Source organism: Puma concolor, chromosome B1 (assembly GCF_028749965.1).
Source record: "Puma concolor isolate L17-30 chromosome B1, mPumCon1.1.hap2, whole genome shotgun sequence".
In the NCBI taxonomy this organism is placed as follows: Eukaryota; Metazoa; Chordata; class Mammalia; order Carnivora; family Felidae; genus Puma; species Puma concolor.
In genome coordinates this window covers 13250979-13269769 of record NC_141670.1, presented here as the reverse complement: position 1 = coordinate 13269769, position 18791 = coordinate 13250979, and the positions used below count along the sequence as shown (strand labels likewise).

The 18791-nt window shown below is 38.3% G+C and overlaps 1 protein-coding gene across 14 annotated transcripts in view; it reads right to left on the bottom strand.

Annotated features, from left to right (window-relative positions):
* The window catches only part of TENM3 (teneurin transmembrane protein 3), a 1294211-nt gene that overhangs the window by 869746 nt on the left and 405674 nt on the right, over positions 1-18791 (bottom strand). For all 14 annotated transcript variants that reach the window (XM_086703136.1, XM_086703140.1, XM_086703142.1 and 11 more), the window contains exon 3: positions 3604-3683. The gene's annotated coding sequence lies outside the window, so the exon portion shown is untranslated. The remainder of the gene's footprint in view (positions 1-3603; positions 3684-18791) is intronic.

The following is an 18791-nucleotide window of genomic DNA, read 5'->3' as shown; positions in this document are numbered from 1 at the left end:
TGCCTTCAATGAACTATGAAGTCAGTGCAATCTCAATCAAAATCCCAACAGGACTTTTTGTTTTTGTCTTCTTTGTTTGTTGTTGGTTTGTTTGTTTGAAGAATTTACTAGTTCATTCTAAAATATGAATGGAAATACAAAGGATCTAAAGTAGCTAAAAACACTCATAAAAAGGGATAACACAGTTGGACAACTTCCATTACCTGATTACAAGAGTACAGTGTTCGAGGTAGTATGGAATTTGTATAGAGATAATGCAACTGATTAATGAAATACACAGGTCAGAAATAGATCGATGTGATCAAATGATTTTCGCTAAAGTGCCAAAACTACTCATTTGGGGAAGGAATTATTTTTTTAAATAGATTGTGCTGAAATAATTGCATAAAAATATGAAAGAATGCATCTCAACCCCTACCTTAAACCATGCACAAAAATTTATTTTTTTTAAGATTTTATTTTTAAGTAATTTCTACACCCAATGAGGGGCTCGAACCCACAACCCCAAGATCAAGAGTCGCACGCTCCACTGACTGAGCCAGCCAAACACCCCCTGTGCATAAAAATTAATTCAAGATCATCATATAAGGACGAAATATAAGGACCAAAACTATAAAGATTTTCACACTTGATGTTGGCAACTATTTCTTAGAGAGGACCCAGAAAGAACTAACCATGAAAAAAAAATGACTACAATTCATCAAAACAAAAATACCTATTTATCAAAAGAGACAGTTAAGAAAATAGACAAGCCACAGACTGAGTGAAAAGATTCCTTACACACAAAATCTCATAAAAGTCTTCTCTCCAAAGTATACTGTAAAAACTCCCACAACTCAAGCAAACACAGTTAATGGGCAACCAACTCAAACAGACACTTCAAAAAAGGGAGACATATAAATGGCCAACAAACACATAAAAATATGCCTACGCCACTAATCACAAAGGTAATGCAGATTAAAGCCACAGTAAGATCACAAAAAAGTTAAAACCCAGAAGACGAATAACATCAAATGTTGGTAAAGATTTGGGACAAATGGCATCCCACTTTCCGGTGGGACTGTAAGATGGGACAGACTTTGAAGAACTGTTGAGCAGTTTGTTCTAAGGTTAAACACACCTCCTTCATGACCCAGAAATCCACCCTTTAATATTATCCCAAGAGAAATGAATACATTCGGCCACAAAAGGCTTTTACAGAAATGTTTGTAACAGCTTCATTCATAAGGTGTAAAACTTGGAAACAACCTAAATGCCCAATGAGAAAGTGATAAAAAAAATAGCAGTATATTAATTTACTACAATTCTACTCAGAGTAAAACAAAAAAAAAGTGCGAACCAAACTACTTTTAAACTTAGCAACAGGGATGAAATTCAAAAGCATTATGTTGAATGCAAGAAGACAGAAGCAGAAAACACACGTTGCATGACTGCATTTAAATGAAGTTCAAGGATAGGGAAAACTAATCTCCAGGTAGAAATATACTGGTAAGAGAGAGTGGTTAGGGATCGACCCTTTCTTTGTGACATAAAGAACTTCTTGTTTTTCATACTTATGCACATTAATAACTAAATGGAATATACACCAAATACCTATTTTTGTAATTCTCAACATCTCAAGAAAGTTGAGATACTGCTGAATTGTTGTTTTTAATGCCAATTTTAATCTTGCAACTCTGTTAATGCTTTATAACATACATATTCTTGAAAATAAGTAGAAAACCCACTGAGGAGTTTTAAATAAGACTTTTAGGAAATATTACCTTAAGTGTTTTTCTTATATGCAAAATGCACATAATTAAAGACACTTAAGTACATGTTCATGAATGGGTTGAGGTGATATAGGTATATAAGGGTATAGGTATATATACTACAGATCTCTTTAAAATGGAGTGTATCCTTAACATTTAGGAGCAAATCAAGAATTTCTCTGGACAACAGGTAAACAATGTATAATGGACAAGATAAAATATCACACTGTGATTTGCAGATAATTAACGACACTAAAGCTTAAAAAAAAGGTGATGTGGAGTACAGAAATTATATTTAAAATGGCACCAGTTGCCCTAAAATGAAAATTAATTAAGTTGGACAAGTCATAACATTTAATAACAGTGTACAAGAAATTGAACAGTGACCATTTTTTTTTTTTTTTTTGGAAACTCGGGCTGGATAAAAACTCAAATATTTTTGTCTCCAGGCTCTTGATCAATAAGATACTATCTAAATCATTAAGTGAAACATTTGAAATGTGAGGGTTTAATTACTATTTCTCAGGAAGATGCCTAAAAATTAACAGAGATTAGGAGGCTCTTAGTAAGGCCTTCCCTAGAATAGGTAAGTGGAAAGGCAGTTCTCTTTCTAGAAATACATGTGATTTCCATTTCTCTTTTATTATGCTAAACACAATAAAGCCTTTAACTAATGTGCCATTAAGTCTTTGGCTGATCTAAGTGTACCTGTATCTATTTTCTTGGTTCCTTTGAGAAACTGTGCAAAATCTTCATCCTATGTTAATTTTCAATTTAATCGGTCAATGCCAAAAGAAAATCTTTTACTCTAATTATAAAAGACAGTTGCTGTAAACATTTGACGTGATGAATACCTTTCCTGATCTTGGGCAGGCTATAATTGATTAAGCACAAATATGAGGAAAAACCTGAGTGGAGTGCTTAATCAGCAGTGACCCACAATTAAAACAGGTGATATTTGCTGGGTTTAAGAATAAAAGCAATGTGACTCCAATTAGCTGTCAAATCATCTGGAAAAACAGCTGTTAAATAAATAGAAAATCACTTGGCCTTCCTGCTCACTTTTTCAATGTTGTCTTTATTGTTAAGTCATTTAAAAAGATAGTCCCTTTATTCACATAACATTAAAAAACAGGAGAGACTAATTTGCAGTGTTGGAAGTCATGAGCGTAATTCACGTTGGTGGGGATGGGGAAAGGGTGGGAGAGGGAAATGTTAAAAAGGGCACAGGGTTGGGGCGCCTGGGTGGCTCAGTCAGTTGAACAACCGACTTCGGCTCAGGTCATGATCTCACAGTCAGTGGGTTCGAGCCCCGCGTCGGGCTCTGTGCTGACAGCTCAGAGCCTGGAGCCTGCTTGGGCTTCTGTGTCTCCCTCTCTCTCTGCCCCTCCCCTGCTCATCTGCCTCTCTCAGAAAAAAATAAACATTTAAAAAAGTAAAAAAAAAAAAAAGGGCACAGGGTTGTGGGGATCTACTGGGGTGCTAGTAACACTCTGTTTCTTACCTGGGTCCTGTTTTATGGATGTGCTCACGTCGTGTAAATTCATCCAGCTCTGCACTTACAAGCTGCACATCTTTTCTGAATGTTATACCTCAGTACATTTACACAAAAATATAGATTCCTTCCATAAATATATGGAGTCACTTCAGGACTGGACCAGAATTGAAAGGATGTATGCTAGTGTCTATTATAAATAACCATTGTCTTGAAAGCTTTCCTCATCAGTGCTTCTAATCTCCAAGAACACATGCCAAAATATTGAAAATTTTTATGAAATAAGACTTTACACAAAACAGAGGTGCAACATTAGATTTTGATTATAATCAGATTTCAAATTTAAATGCTACTTACCAAAATGGTGTATTTTCCTTCAATTTTGTATCAGATTGCTCATTAGAGTTGCTAAGAAAGACGGTGCTGGTCTTACAAACCTGGAGAAGAAGTACAAATAGAAAAATTGCTATACTATGTTTATTTCACGATAACTGTATGTATTAACTATACTAACATGTATGTATCTGCATAACTATGAACGGATAAGTCATTCATGTAAGCATTCATACAACAAACAACTGGGGCGCCTGGGTGGCTCGATCGGTTAAGCGGCCGACTTCAGCTCAGGTCATGATCTCGCAGTCTGTGAGTTCGAGCCCCGCATCAGGCTCTGGGCTGACAGCTCAGAGCCTGGAGCCTGTTTCAGATTCTGTGTCTCCCTCTCTCTCTGACCCTCCCCCGTTCGTGCTCTGTCTCTCTCTGTCTCAAAAATAAATAAATGTTAAAAAAAAAATGAAAACAAACAATTGCCGAGAATCTTTGCATGTATCAGATGGCACGGGGTGAAAGCAGGTACATAAAGACATATAAAAATGTGCCAAATTTGTGAGGACCGCGAAAGAGGAACAGATCACATGTTACAGGACACAGGAGGCAGAAGAGGTTACTTCCAAGAAGGAGATTGAGTAAAGCTTTGTGGAGGAGGTGGGTCTTAAGCCAGCCTAAAGAAAGAGTCTAATTTCTTTTAAATGTTTATTTATTTGTTTTGAAAGAGACGGAGTGTAAAGGGGGGAAGGGCAAAGAGAGAGGGAGAGAGAGGATCCCAAGTAGGCTCCACACTGCCAGATCAGAGCCTGATGTGGGCTCGATCTCAGCAACCGCAAGACCAGCTGAAATCAGAGTCAGATGCCCAACCGACAGAGCCACCCAGGTGCCCTGAAAGAGTCTGATTTCTTAAAGATGATGGGCAGGAGTTGGAATGAGAAGAACGGATGGGGAGGGCAATCCGGGACAAAAGGACCAACTATGGAGTTTGAACGTAATGGAAAAGGGGGCATGGGGAGCTGAATGTATTTCAGTTTCATTGGAGAACATTTCCAGAAGATTTGGAATCAGTGTGAAACTCTGGGGCTAGAGGTTGTCACTTGCAATGAGCCAGGCACTACAGAAACTCAGGGGTTGGGCTGTGAATAAGAAACAGGACAGCCCAGCCCTCGTGAAGCTCTCAGCCCATCAGGACAAGCTAATACAAAAGACTATTAACATACGTGTGAGCAACAGAAGTTTCTTTGGGAAATCTCTAGCTGAGGAACCAGTCAGGTCCAAAAGTCAGAGTTAAAAAATGACAAGTCTCAAGAGAAGTGATCATCAAGCAATGATCACCCAGCGAGAGAGAGCATCAAGAGGGAGCGATAGGGACAGACTCAGTTACATGTACCAGAAAGGAAAAGGTGAGTGAGGGAGCAAGCAGAGAGGAAGCAGGAGGTTCACAAGAGCCTGGCATCAGGAAAGATGACAGAGAAAAATTTTACGGAGGAGGTTATGCTCAAGAGCGGGACGCTTTGAAGTTGAATCAGGGCGGATACTAAAAAGTGGTTTATTTCTTTTGCTTATTCACTTGGTGAGGTGCAAGGTATTCATGGTTGATGTTGAAAATTCCGGGTCGATGAAAGCTGACCTGATATTTGGCCATTGCATATAAACGTCAGCACCAAATTTTATAGCCAGTGCCTGTATTTGTGCCTGAGCCATGCCAGTTGTTACATATTTTGCAGATCACCTTGAAGGAGGGCCCAATGTACTCTGGTAGGTAGTTATTTCCACAAAATGCCACTCTTATTTCTTAGCGCATCAAAGGTCTCTGCAAATGATTAAATTCAGTAGATAGGGGCCCTGCAGGTAATTTTTCCTCCCCCAGCAAGGTGACTCGTCGCCACCACTTGGCTATGTCTGGACATGGAATGCTGGAGACAGTTGCTGAGTGATGAGCTCGTGCTTATTGAGTGTGTTAGTACTAAGTGCTTCGTGAGTATTAGCTCATTTAATCTCCATAACAACCTTAGAAGGCAAGCACAATTTTCATCTGAATATTACAGATGAGGTAACTGAACCTGAGAAAATTTAAGGAATTTGCCAAAGGTCAGTCTTCACAAAGCCAGCGCTGATCACGGCTTTTTCTCCTGGTCGGAGTGGGAACTATTGTTCATTAATTCTCCTGGTTTCTACACAATTCTCCAATTAAGATTCAAGCCCCATACTACGGGTGACCTCGTGGGGCATGCCAGAGCATCCTGAGCTGGGACAAGTAGGAAGTGGATTCCTGTTACATTACCTTATTGTCTCCAACTTCATGAAAAATTGGAGTTTTTATGTTGCGGAACGTACAGATACATGGATTACGCTTTACCACTCAACTAGCTGATACTCTGTTTCTTCAGAGGTCTCAATGAGAGCCTGGGGGCAGCGGGGGGAGGTGGTACATAGCGTCATGGCAGAAGATGAGGGTGAGGACAAGCCAAATCTTAAGATTAGGTTGAGGGATTCATTGGTTATCGATGACCCTAAAGACTGTAGTTAAAGAAGCATGGCGACACAGACCCATATTCGCTTTCTGGAGTCAAGCCCTTGGGTTTTACAAATCAGCACAAGTAGTTTGGCCCTGGAGCATCTCTGTCTGCTTTTCACTTGACTGTTGGAAATGGTTGGGGGAGGAAGCCGTTAGTTCCACTGCATTTGGGAGAAGCTATGGGCCGCTGGGTTTGGATTTCCATTTGAAGAAACTTAGATGTGTTTCCACATGGAAATGTGTGGGCCTAATTCTATAGCTGTGCTGATCAAATACGCTTTTCTAGTTATCTTATTGGCTTTGTGCATGGTGTCTGCTGGCCTGAGAATCTAGTCATATTATCAAATATCACTTCGATAAGAAAATTCCATGGTGCCCATTTATTCATTCAAGAAATATTTATTGCACATCAGCTATATCCCTGGCACCATATTAGACAGATACTATTTATCCAACAGTCATCAAAAACAAAAATGGTGGCCGGCCTAAATAAACTTCTAAATGAGCATGTTACCAAGACACTTTTAGGGGTTTTTTTTTATTAATGTTTATTTATTTTTGAGAGACAGAGAGAGAGAGAGAGTGAACTGGGAAGGGGTAGAGACAGGGAGACAGAAGCCAAAGCAGGCTCTGGGCTCTGAGTTGTCAGCACAGATCCTGATGCGGGGCTCGAACCCACAAACCATGAGATCATGACATGAGCTGAAGTCTGATGCCTACTGGACTGAGCCACCCAGGTGCCCCGCAAAGATGCTTTTAAATACAATTAGTATTCTAGCTGACAATTGACTATTTGCCTCTAGACCTGACCTTCTGTTACCCAAGAACGATTGTACAGAGAGTGATGGGTAGCAAAGAAGGAAACGAACTCATGCGCATGTGGCACTGGGAGATGCTGTGCACACGTGATGTGCTTCATCCCCACCACAGGTCTGTGAGGTAGGTGATGCTTTCCCGGATGTGAAGCCCAATTTTGTTGAATCTGAGGCACATTCTTTCTCTACTAGACCATGATGCCTCTTGTCTGCACTTCTGTACCTAACTCGTTGCGTCCCTGAGTAGCACTGTGGATAACCTCTGTTACTTTCCTTTTTCGTAGAGAGGCCTTTGTTATGTCCAAAAGGTAACACTGGCTCTTGTAGTCAGTGGCCAGCATAATCAGAGAGAGATACTGGCCAACTATGTTTTAAGGAGATTTTACTGTTTGCGGTTGGTATGACTTCTAGAAAATACAAATACCTATGTTTTTAATATTGATGATAGTACCACTGATATTTTCAGCATGTTATTTTTATTTACTCAAACATCATAATAAAACATTATCATTCAGAGGCCTGTCAATATTGAGATAAACACAGTAGGTTTTGGTTGTAATTGTTTAACCTTGATCAATTGATAGTATCTATCCTTCAATGCTTATGATTATACAATTTTAGAGAATATATTTTTTATTTACTTATATAGTCACAGCACTTATTATCACTGGTGAAGCATAGTTCCCTTTCCTGAAAAGCAGCCTCTCTATCAAAGGGATCTTGAACATTATGCAATGATTCAGGACTTAACCTTTCTGTGATTCACAGGTCAGCATAAATCACTTAAAAAATATGCATTCCTGAAGTTATCAATTGTAAGTATGTAGTTTCAGTGAGTTTTCATTCTCTTGAAATTATAGGATTCTTGTTAAGTATAATTATATAACAAAAGACAACCCAAGAGAGCATCTACAAAATAAATAACTCAGTAGTGGAATAGTTGGTGTGATTGTTCAGTCCATCCAAATTATGAATTAGACTGACATACACCTGATCGCAGTAGAGTTAATCATGAGGGTGTTAGAAACTTCTAGATTGACCGTGACTTGGGTGACTTAGCTATAGGTTAGAGTTAACAGACTCAATTTCTTGAAAATTACAGAAGATAGAAATAGCATGTTAATTTATGGGGAGTAATTACTTAAGGGTGCTACTGAGGTTAGCCACGTAATCAAGATTATGGTTTCCAAATATCAAGTGAATTAAAATAATCATTTACTATTAACTTTACTCTTGCAAAAACTATTTCCAGCTTTCAGCAATTTTATATGCCTTGCAAATATTTAGAAAATGATCAAAATCTCTGGATTTAAAAAAGTAGATATATCGCATATAACTTAGAGCAATACATATTCTGTGCAGGTTTATAAACAGTGGTAAGCAAACTGATTATTTTAAGTGGCACTAAACTTATGAATTTTTATGCTTATTGACACATTTTTTGACATTCTGAGGTTTTTCCAATCAAGTCTCCTTAAATATATATTTGGGAGGATTCTGATAAGAATCATAATACAAAAAGAAGAGTAAAGCAGCAGATTTCTAAAGCTCTACCAACCTAGGGACATGTATCATATCTGAAGATCACAGGAAAAAAAGTGTCTATGATGAAAATAGACAGAGTGGAAAGAAATGGTTATTTCTGTCAGTGCTAAAAAGCTTAGAGAGTCACTGATTAAGGTCACTGCCAATTTTATCAATGAGGAAAGTGCTTTAGCAAGGCTTCAACCCCTTATTTTTACCATCTTCTGTGTAAGCATGTGGATGATGTTACTGTCAGGGTGTCCAAGATCAAACACAAAGGGCATTCAGGGTCAACTAAACTAGAATTTTCATCAGAACATCTAGACTGTCTAAAACCTACTCCAAATAATGCATTTTATGTCTTCTTGACCCCTTGTCTCCTTCAAAGCCATCATCATCAAGAACAACAAAAAAAGAGAAAGGGGGAAGAAGAAGGAAGGAAAAAGAACCAGTAACTACATTAACATTTGTCCTTGGCTTCCCTGGAAATAAAGAAAATCTATAATGCTCAAGACAAATCTTTCCTTTAAACATTTATCAATGGAATAACTACTGACAACAGTAAGTAAGATCTAAATCCCGGGCTCCAAGCTGATATCCAAACACATTGCTAATCAACAGCCAACACAGCCTACTTTATAGCTCAGGTGAAATTTATTAAATCATTTTCCCATCTGTAAGCTCCACATAAGTATGAAAGATGTGTGTAAATCGACTCTGGTAGTACCTGAATAATGTAACTGGAAGTTACAATAGGACAAAAAATAGTACTTTCACATTAGAACACACTTTAAATTACTGTGTACAGATGGTTGGACATGTTCAGACTAGTAGATGTCTTCAGAGCCCTAATTGAGTCATAGAATCAACTCGCTGTAGAACAATGGAGAACAATAAATGGAAGATGTAGCCCAATACTTTGGCATTGATAATTCGAAATCTCGGGAAAAAAACGATACCTTCTGAAAAACACCGACCTAAATGAGTCAGAGCAACTTAAGCACAGAGAGCTACAGGTCAAGAATCTCCAGATGTCCCATCTGGAACGTAAGGCTCTAGAATCTCAGCCTTCAACCCCATAAAGGCGGCTTAGCCACCATCTTGAGTCATTCTTGATACATGTTCATCCTACCAGACCTCCCTTAATTTTATCTGATCCTGATCGATACCTTGGCTGATTTGGCCATAGACTCTATTGCCGTTAACTTCAATTGTTCCCTGCACTGGTTCCCCAGTTTGTGGCCTAATAAGGGCCTGATGACAAGATGTTTTTTTCAAGGTCAGACATATCTCTGTGGCTTACGAAGATAGAGCTTTCTCTCTTCTCTCTCTCTCTCTCTTTTTTTTTTTTTTTTTTTTTTTTTTGGTAGCCTGGGGTTTTCAGCTTCATAGTCATTAGCACCCAAGAGAACAAGGGTGAAAATGTAATCTCTGTCTGGGAAAGCCTCAAACTCTTACCAGCTCATTATCAGTGAGCTGGTGTTGGGGCCCTAAAGCTCAAAGCATGCCCTGTGGACTTCTGTAGAACTTCAAAGTTCAGTTGATGGACAGAAAACTCATCTTTGACTCCTACAGTTGAATAATATGCAATTTCATACAGACTAATGGATACTCACTAGTATTTGCTGAGTTGCTAGAAGGTACTACTCATAAACTAATATTAGCATGTTACCAGAATTAACTGAAAACTGTAAATTAGTATTCCACAGAGGCATCTGACTTCAACTCGATGCTTGGGAGCCCTGCAATGTTCCTGCTGTTCATTTTCACATGAAAATTGTTAGAATTCCTGAAATCTGGGAAGGGGCATGACGTTAGTGCTACTGTTTTGAATTGGTCTTGATTGCAGACAAATATGTGTGAGTTAACGTGTTTGTAACATTACTATTTGATTTTATATTTGTTCATCATTTGCTTTGTTGCTTAATTGCTGTGTCGGTAATATGTTAACTGCTATTTTGTGCCTAATATAACAAATATGTTAACTGTTATTCTGTCACTATTTTTTATAGTAATAAAAAATCTATACATTTTGTTTTAAATTATGGGGTCTTTTTCCTCTGAAAAGTAGGAATAGGTTGAGATATATAAATCCTTAAGTGAACCACGGTCAAAGGTTTGAGAAGCACTGCCTCATGAAAGGATCAAAGTAAGGACAGAAAAAGTTTTATGAGCAGGGACTTAAAATAACAATTCTAATCCTGCCTGGATCCAGGAGAAAACCCCGGGGTGGGGGGGGGGGGGGGCTAGGTACCTAAGGAACAATGTCAAGGGCAGGCAGTCTTGCCCTGGGTCAGCCTTGTTTGTACGTCACAGAGAGCTATAATTTGTTTCAATTTTGCCTTCTTATCCAGGTATCATGAGAACCATTAGCATTTTCCCCATAATTTGTTTTTGCCTAACGTTACTAGAAATTCATTTTCTACTTGGAATGTAAATTATGTTTCCTATTTGTCCTCCAACCAATGTAGCATTTCTTTATGCTTTTTATGCATGATATTTACTGTGTCTGTGACATTTTTATTTAGTAGTCAGTATTAATAAATCTTCATGAAAGTAACAGAGTCATTGTGATTTTGTTAAAAATGCATTGCTTACAGTTCTTTGAGGAAGTATGAATGTTCAGCTAAAAAGATAAAGCATCAAACAAAGGAATAAACACTGTCATAGAAGAAATTTAGTTCCATCTTTGCATTGGTGAAATTAATATTTTTAGCTGAATGGTTAATTTTTTCTGACCTCCATTCTTTTCAGCTTCTGAAAATACAGAACCAGGGTTAAAGTAGTATTTAAAAAAAAAGCCAAATAGGCAATAATGTATCTAAATCAGCCCATAAATACAGTTGTATGGTTTTCCATAAAAATGCCAAAAACATACCAACATTTTTCATGACATATTTCTGAAACACATTATTCACGCAAACATTCTTCCTGATATCCGAGCTAAATTTCTTTTGTGTGTGATTGTACTTATTTCTACTGATCACTTGAAAGGGACCTGAGATAGTCTTTATTTCTTATGAAACATACTATTTTAAAAATAAATTAAATTATTTGGGTTTCTTTTCATATTTCTTATGTTTTATTCCTCTGGAAACAGGTCTATTGCTCCAAACTGGATATGGTAATTCAGTCATCAAAATAATCAGGTAGCAATAATAAAAAAAAAATATATATATATACAATGCAGTTATATATGTAATATAATATAATGAAGCAAAAATTCAAAAAAAACCCCACATCTTTTTAATTCCATTTTAATTGAGAAAACATGTAAAAAAGTTATGTACGATAGTACCTAGCACATCATAAGGCCCCCAAAATCTTTCAATTTGCCCCCTTTTTTATTTACTTCTCACAACAGTTTGGTGTATGACAAAGCCTGGCATATATATTGTTTTTTTAATATTAATATTAAGTTTAATTTTAATGGGTTTTTTTGCAGGGAGGGATTTCTGTTTATGAAGTTTGAAAGAAGCTCATATTGGGGTGACAAAAAGAAAACACTGATACTATTTTTTTTAAAAGATGGAAAAGGGAAATCGGGATTTTTTTTTTTTTTTTTTTTTTTTTGAGAGAGAGAAGAGAGAGCTAGTAAGGAAGGGGCAGAGGGAAAGAGAGAGAGAATCTTAAGCAGGTTTCATGTCCGGTGCAGATCATAACACGGGGCTGGATTTCATGACTGTGAGATCATGACCTGAGCAGAAATCAAGAGTTAGATGCTTGGCTGACTGAGCCACCCAGTCACCCCAAAAATATTTTTTTTAGTGCATCATAGGATAAAATAAAATGATTTACTGGAAATTTAAGTGTTTTACTGCACTTCATAAGAAATATAGAAATAGTAGTATAGGGAAAATGACATTAGTTTCTGGTCTTCTATGATCCTAAGCTCTTTTACAGGCAGTTTTCCCCAGTCTAGTATTTACAGAGAAGTATATGTGTGCATATAAGGGAGTTTGTGTCATTAAAGGACATTGCCCTGATCTTTTAAAAACTGAATTAAAAATCCACTTTCTCTCTAAGGAATTATTTTAAAGGACTCTGCTTAAAAATTTTTTTTTAATGTTTATTTTTGAGAGAGAGAGAGAGAACGACCATGAACAGAGGAGGGGCAGAGACAGAGGGAGACACAGAATCCAAAGCAGGCTCTAGGCTCTGAGCTGTCAGCATAGAGCCTGATGCGGGGCTCGAACACATGAACCATGAGATCATGACCCGAGCCGAAGTCGGACGCTTAACCGACTGAGCCACCCAGGTGCCCCGAGGGGACTCTACTTTTAAACACCTTCTCAAATAACATGAAAAAGTCTTAAAAATTAACTTAAAATGTAATCATTTTCACCCAAAACAAAGATAAATCAATATTGGAGAGATAAGCATGGGTCAGAAGAGTGGGTCATGGATTCAATTTATGGGCACGCTTTTCACAGAGGCTCACAGCAAAATATAAATATCACAGTGGTAAAACTGTGCAAAGTAGTCTTCATACTGTCAATGAAATTCCTGTATATTAATCAGATGTTAACAGAAACTCATTGAAAAGATCATTTCATTGTTTTACTTAACTGATAGGGACAGGTAGGTTTAAGGGGGAGAGAGAGAGAGAGAGAGAAAGAGGGGTGGGGGGAGGGAGAGGAGCAACAGAAAAGGAAATGATTCATGGTGCAAAATATATTCTTCCATTAAACCATTGTTAAATTAACCAAACAGAACTGTGATGTTAAATGCCATCAATGAATTTAGTTGTGTGGCTATATTATAAACACTTTTTGACAAATCATAGATTTAGGAATTATTAGGGGCCTGGAAGAAAGAAAAAAAAAAAAGAAAACCTGAATAAATAAACAGTGGCTGAAACCCTCAGCAAGTTCCAGCTCCATGTAATGAATATTTCAGGTGCATCTTGATATCCTTATATTTTTCAAAGACAAGTAGACAAGATGCATTTTACATTTGTTAAAGACTTCTGATTGGCATATACGTTGAAAGTCTGCCTCAAGATTGAAAGGCAGAATGTTCCTCAAAAGCCGTAGCTATAAAATATTTATTCCGCCTTCTTTCATAGAAAAGAATGAGTTGACTCTGTGACATAAATCTCTACTAATACCAACAAAATTACACATATTCTGCTAAATGATTATTCTTAGAAGGTGAACCAGGTCTTTGTTTGCTGGAGATGATCATAGTAGAATAATGTAAGTATTGTTTACAGTGTTCTTGTGATAGATAATAATGTACTTTCAAGCGTTAGAGCACGTAACATCCAACAACGTAAGGTCTGCTAAAGATTGCTCAAGAAAGATGATGCTGGATGAACTTTTTTCTGGATTGTTTACTTTCTTTTTTAATTTTAAAATTACATTGTTGTCAATATCAACTGCTGCTTGTGAGAACCTTTTGTATATAAAAATGCTGTAGCTTTTACCTCTGAGTATACTTTTTATTAAGCAAGGCAAAGACTTGTGTGTCTCCAAATATTACTCAAATCTCCAAAGCCAGCTGAATAAATAAACATTGTGTGATCTGTAGCCCAAAAGTCTGCAAATGATGCTATAGGATGTAAAAAAAAAAAAAAAAAAAAAAGAAAAAGAAAAAAGAAAAAGAAAAAAAAAAAAGCTATGATTCCTTCTAAGTATTTCTTGGAGCCAATGATCAGCAGTTTTGTTTAAGTTCTGGGACTCCTGAGCCTCCATAAAAATAACTTTGAAATATTATATTATGTGTGAAAATTTTACACACATGCACATTTATAATCAGCAGGCAGGCCCTCTGCCCTTCTTCGACCTGATAATCAACCATAGTACCTACTCAAACATGGAAAAAATAAAAGATTCAGAACTCTAAAGCACATAATCTTAGTGCCATTTAGAACCATGTGTATTTCTGAAATCCTCTATTACTGCAAATCTCTTGGTTGTATTTTCTGTGGAATTGTCTGTTTCTCATTATCAAAGTCTAAAGAAATTTGACACAGTCATGTAACACTTGGCGAAGGAGTGTTCGAAAAATGCACTCCAAAGTGTTCAACTTATCTTTTCTTTCCAAAGCAGTAACTACTGTCTGACTTTCCTCCCCTGGAGAAGCCAACTGGGAGGGTGAAGGAAAAAAAAAAAAAAAAAAATCAAACCAAAGTAAATTAAGCAATGGCCCCGTGCCTGAATCAATCACAGACGTCAGCTTTTAAACAATGAATTGTAGTTAACAGGAGCGAGGGCAACAGGCACAGGGAGAATTCTTACTCTGTAAAGTCACCTTTCGCTCGCAGAATGTGTACCATGCTATTCTTGGAACCAAGTTTGTCAGAATAAGTGGATATGGGCAAACTCTGAGGTTTGGAACTCCCGTAACTGTAAGGAGCGGAAAGCTACTGGCCTCAGTAAATCAGATTACGAACTCCCAGAGATGGTCTATGGTTCATTTTTTTCTTCAATATGGCCAGAACTCAGGGACTACGTGTCATCCCTTCCTCAAGAGTCAAGATGTTAGAGAAAAAGCAAGACTAGGGGAAGATGAATAAATAAATATTCGCTTTAAAGGAAGTATGTCTTATTCCAACAGGTGTTTTTTTTTTTTTTTTTCTTTCTGCTCCTGTAAGTCAGTTAAGTTATTCAGAGAATACACAAATAGTGTTCAGACAACTCTAGATGCACATCTGATCAATTAAGATAGAATTCTGTGAGGGGCGCCTGGGTGGCGCAGTCGGTTAAGCATCCGACTTCAGCCAGGTCACGATCTCGCGGTCCGTGAGTTCGAGCCCCGCATCAGGCTCTGGGCTGATGGCTCAGAGGCTGGAGCCTGTTTCCGATTCTGTGTCTCCCTCTCTCTCTGCCCCTCCCCTGTTCATGCTCTGTCTCTCTCTGTCCCAAAAATAAATAAACGTTGAAAAAAAAAAAAAAAAGAATTCTGTGGTTGCGATTCAAGTATTTAAAAAGCATTGTAGTTAAGATACACGGCAAAGGCATGCTGGGATAATTGGTTGTCAAAGTATATTGGTACCACTGAGTAGTCTTAAAATAGCAGGAAACACAACTGAATACTGGAAAGGAAATCGCTATTGCACTTTTTCAAATAAAACGTATTGCACCTCTGAGTTCACAATGGGATATTTGTTGAGAGCCTGTAATTAACTCATAATGATGAGAACCACAGTAATAAACATTTCCTTAGCAAAACATTCACTTGTTTTCATAATTTCCTACTCCTTTACTATTTCCTTGTCAGTTCTTAGTTAGCTTGTCACTATTAATCAAGAAAAGAATGGAGAAAAGGCAAATAATTTTTCTAGAAGGGGAATATTCATTGTAATTATATAGAAAGAACACTTCTTGATAAAAACCAGCTCATCGTTGGAGAATTAACACAGTCTAAGCACAAACGAGGGGGATTTTTGACACATTCATAACATTATTCTACTTTGAAAACCTAGAACCAACCAAATCAAAAGCCCACTCATCTCCAGATCACCGACAGCATCTGCCTCCTGGTCTATTCCCCTCCGGTCTTCCTGCAGATGGCCGTCAGACTAATCTTCCCAAATACTTTCCGTCATGTCTCTCCTTTGCTTAAAATCCTTCTATAGCTGTTCAATACCAACAGAACAAAGTCCACATTCCTTGGCCAGGCATTAAGCCCCCTCTATAAATCTGTTTCCAATTTTCTTTTCTGGCCTCATTTCCCACTATTCCCTTATAATGTGGTGGGCCATGTGAATTCTCTGCTCCAGACAACTCAACTGCCTTTGAAAAGACTCTATGCTTCCTTCTTTTCCTGTTATTTTCTCAAGGTGTTCACTACTCAAGGTGTTCCCTTTGTCCATTTCTTGGCTTTCCTCACTTAGTCCTCTAGTGGTGCTTTGGATCAAGGCATGCACTGTTGGCTACAGTTACCTGTTGGACTAATGCACACAGGTTCCGTGTCAGATTGCAAGCTCCATATAAGCGGGCATAGACCTCGTATGTCTTTCTATAGCCTATGTGTCTCCCGCATTCTGAGCACAGAATACCATTGCACGGTATGGAGGCACCTGATAAATAGCCACTGATACAATAGTGGTTTCTAGAATAGACAAAGTGTGGGGTGCCTGGGTGGCTCAGTCAGGTAAGCATCCAACTCTTGATTCTGACTCAGGGTATGATCTTGCAGTTCGTAAGATTCAGTCCCATGTCGGGCTCTGAGCTGAATGTGGAGCCTGCGTGGGATTCTCTCTTTCCCTCTTGCTCTGCCCCTCCCCTGCTTGTTCTCTCACTCTCTCTCAAAACAAGTAAATAAATTTAAACAAAATCAAAGTGTTACGCAGCATCTGATCTGTCTTATCAGTGTCATTTGGAAACAGCCAGTTTGTTGCCAAAAAACAAGATCCTCACCCCTCAAATTTTACTACAACCTCTCCCAAGGAAGAGTAAGGCAGAGAGTAAACCACAGAAATCTTCCAAAGTATTTGGGCTGACTTTGTGAACAATCTAAATCTAGTTTATTGCAATATTAAGATATACGTCCCAATTAAATAATTCTAATGAATCATGTTATAAATAATAATAGAAAGAAATACTTAAGATATTCCAAAGTACTCGTATATACCAAGCAATCAGAATTACTGGTGTCTGTTTGTGCTCTTGGTATGATAGGCTGGCATGAGAAGAGGGCTCTTACTACTACTGCCTAACTGGGCCCATTGTTTCCATCCATCCTTCTAAAAGCAGACAGAGCCATACTGTTCCAGTGAAAATCACATCACGCCATGCCTCTGCTTCAACCCTGCTGATGGTTTTTCCATCATGCCTGAATACCAATCCAATCCCCTCCGAGACTTAGAAGGACTGTTGATGAGATCTCAGCTTCCACTAAACCTTCCCTCCTCCTCCATCATCCACCCCACTGGCCTTCTTTCATCTCTTCCATATTTACATTTACCCTCCTCTGACCTACACATTGTGCCCCTTGATCTTTTCCTGCAAGACCCCCATGACCATGCTCAAACACTTCTCCTCTACAGGGCCTTTCTATTCTAAATTCAGTGTTTCCCATTTCCTCACCACATTTTCTATCCCATCACTCTATTTTTCTTTACATAGCCCCTACTTGTATGTAAAATAATCTTATTTTGTTGTTGACTTGCCTATGTCTATTGCCTTCCACTCATAGCAAATACCACTGTGTCAAAGGTCATGTCTGTTGGGTCACCATTGTATCTCCAGAAAATGACTTGGTATAGAGCGTGTGATAAATGACTTGGTATAGAGAGTGTGATCAATTATTATTTGTCAAATGAATACACTTACTTCCCTAAGGTTACACAGCTAGTAAGTAATGGAAGTAGCCAAGACCCAAGTCTATCTAACTTCATGACCAATATGGCACTTCCCTGCGCTCTGTCCAGTACTGACCGTGCTGCACATATCTATCTACTTCATCATCCTTGTTGCTAAGAGCTAACTTGCTCTGGCGTGTACAGAGCAGAGGTCTCAGATTTAAGATAAAGACGCCAGAGACAGTCAGTATGCCTGGCTGTCCAGGAAGATCAGCCTGCTCCAGACATTCTGATAGAACTGTGACCCAGACCTCATGCCACACTAGGAAGTCATCACAGAAGTATCAGCTGGAGGGACCATCATATGCTATCAGTGGGGACACTTGCACATTTTTTAGAAAAACGTTTGTGTTTATACCCAATGTATAAGCATGGAGAATGGATAGAATGGATAAAAATGGAAACACAGACAACAATAAAGTCACAAAAGAGGTTGATTAGGAAGATGATGGTGTTGTTGACAGAGCTAGGACACTTAGAAAGGAGAGGAGGTTTGGCTGATGAAGCCAGGGAACACCCTCAGCCTTGATATAGATTGACTTACAGGTTTTGGTATATTATTGTTGGCCATGAAAATTTGTCTACTGTCCTCATTTCCCTTGGGAAATGCATGTTCTTTAGAAGGAAGGAGAAAATTGAGGTAGGGTTAACTATAGATTTCTTTTTTTTTTTAATTTTTTTTAACGTTTATTTATTTTTGAGACAGAGAAAGACACAGCACGAACGGGGAGGGTCAGAGAGAGAGGGAGACACAGAATCTGAAACAGGCTCCAGGTTCTGAGCTGTCAGCACAGAGCTCGATGCGGGGCTCGAACCCACAGACCGTGAGATCATGACCTGAGCCGAAGTCGGACACGTAACCGACTGAGCCACCCAGGCGCCCCTAACTGTAGATTTCTTAAGGTCTGAGACCATGTCTGTCTGCTTCTTTCTTTTTTTTTTCTTTCTTCCTTCCTTCCTTCCTTCCTTCCTTCCTTCCTTCCTTCCTTCCTTTCTTTCTCTCTCGCTTTCTCTCTCGCTTTCTTTCTTTTTCTTTCTTTCTTTCTTTCTT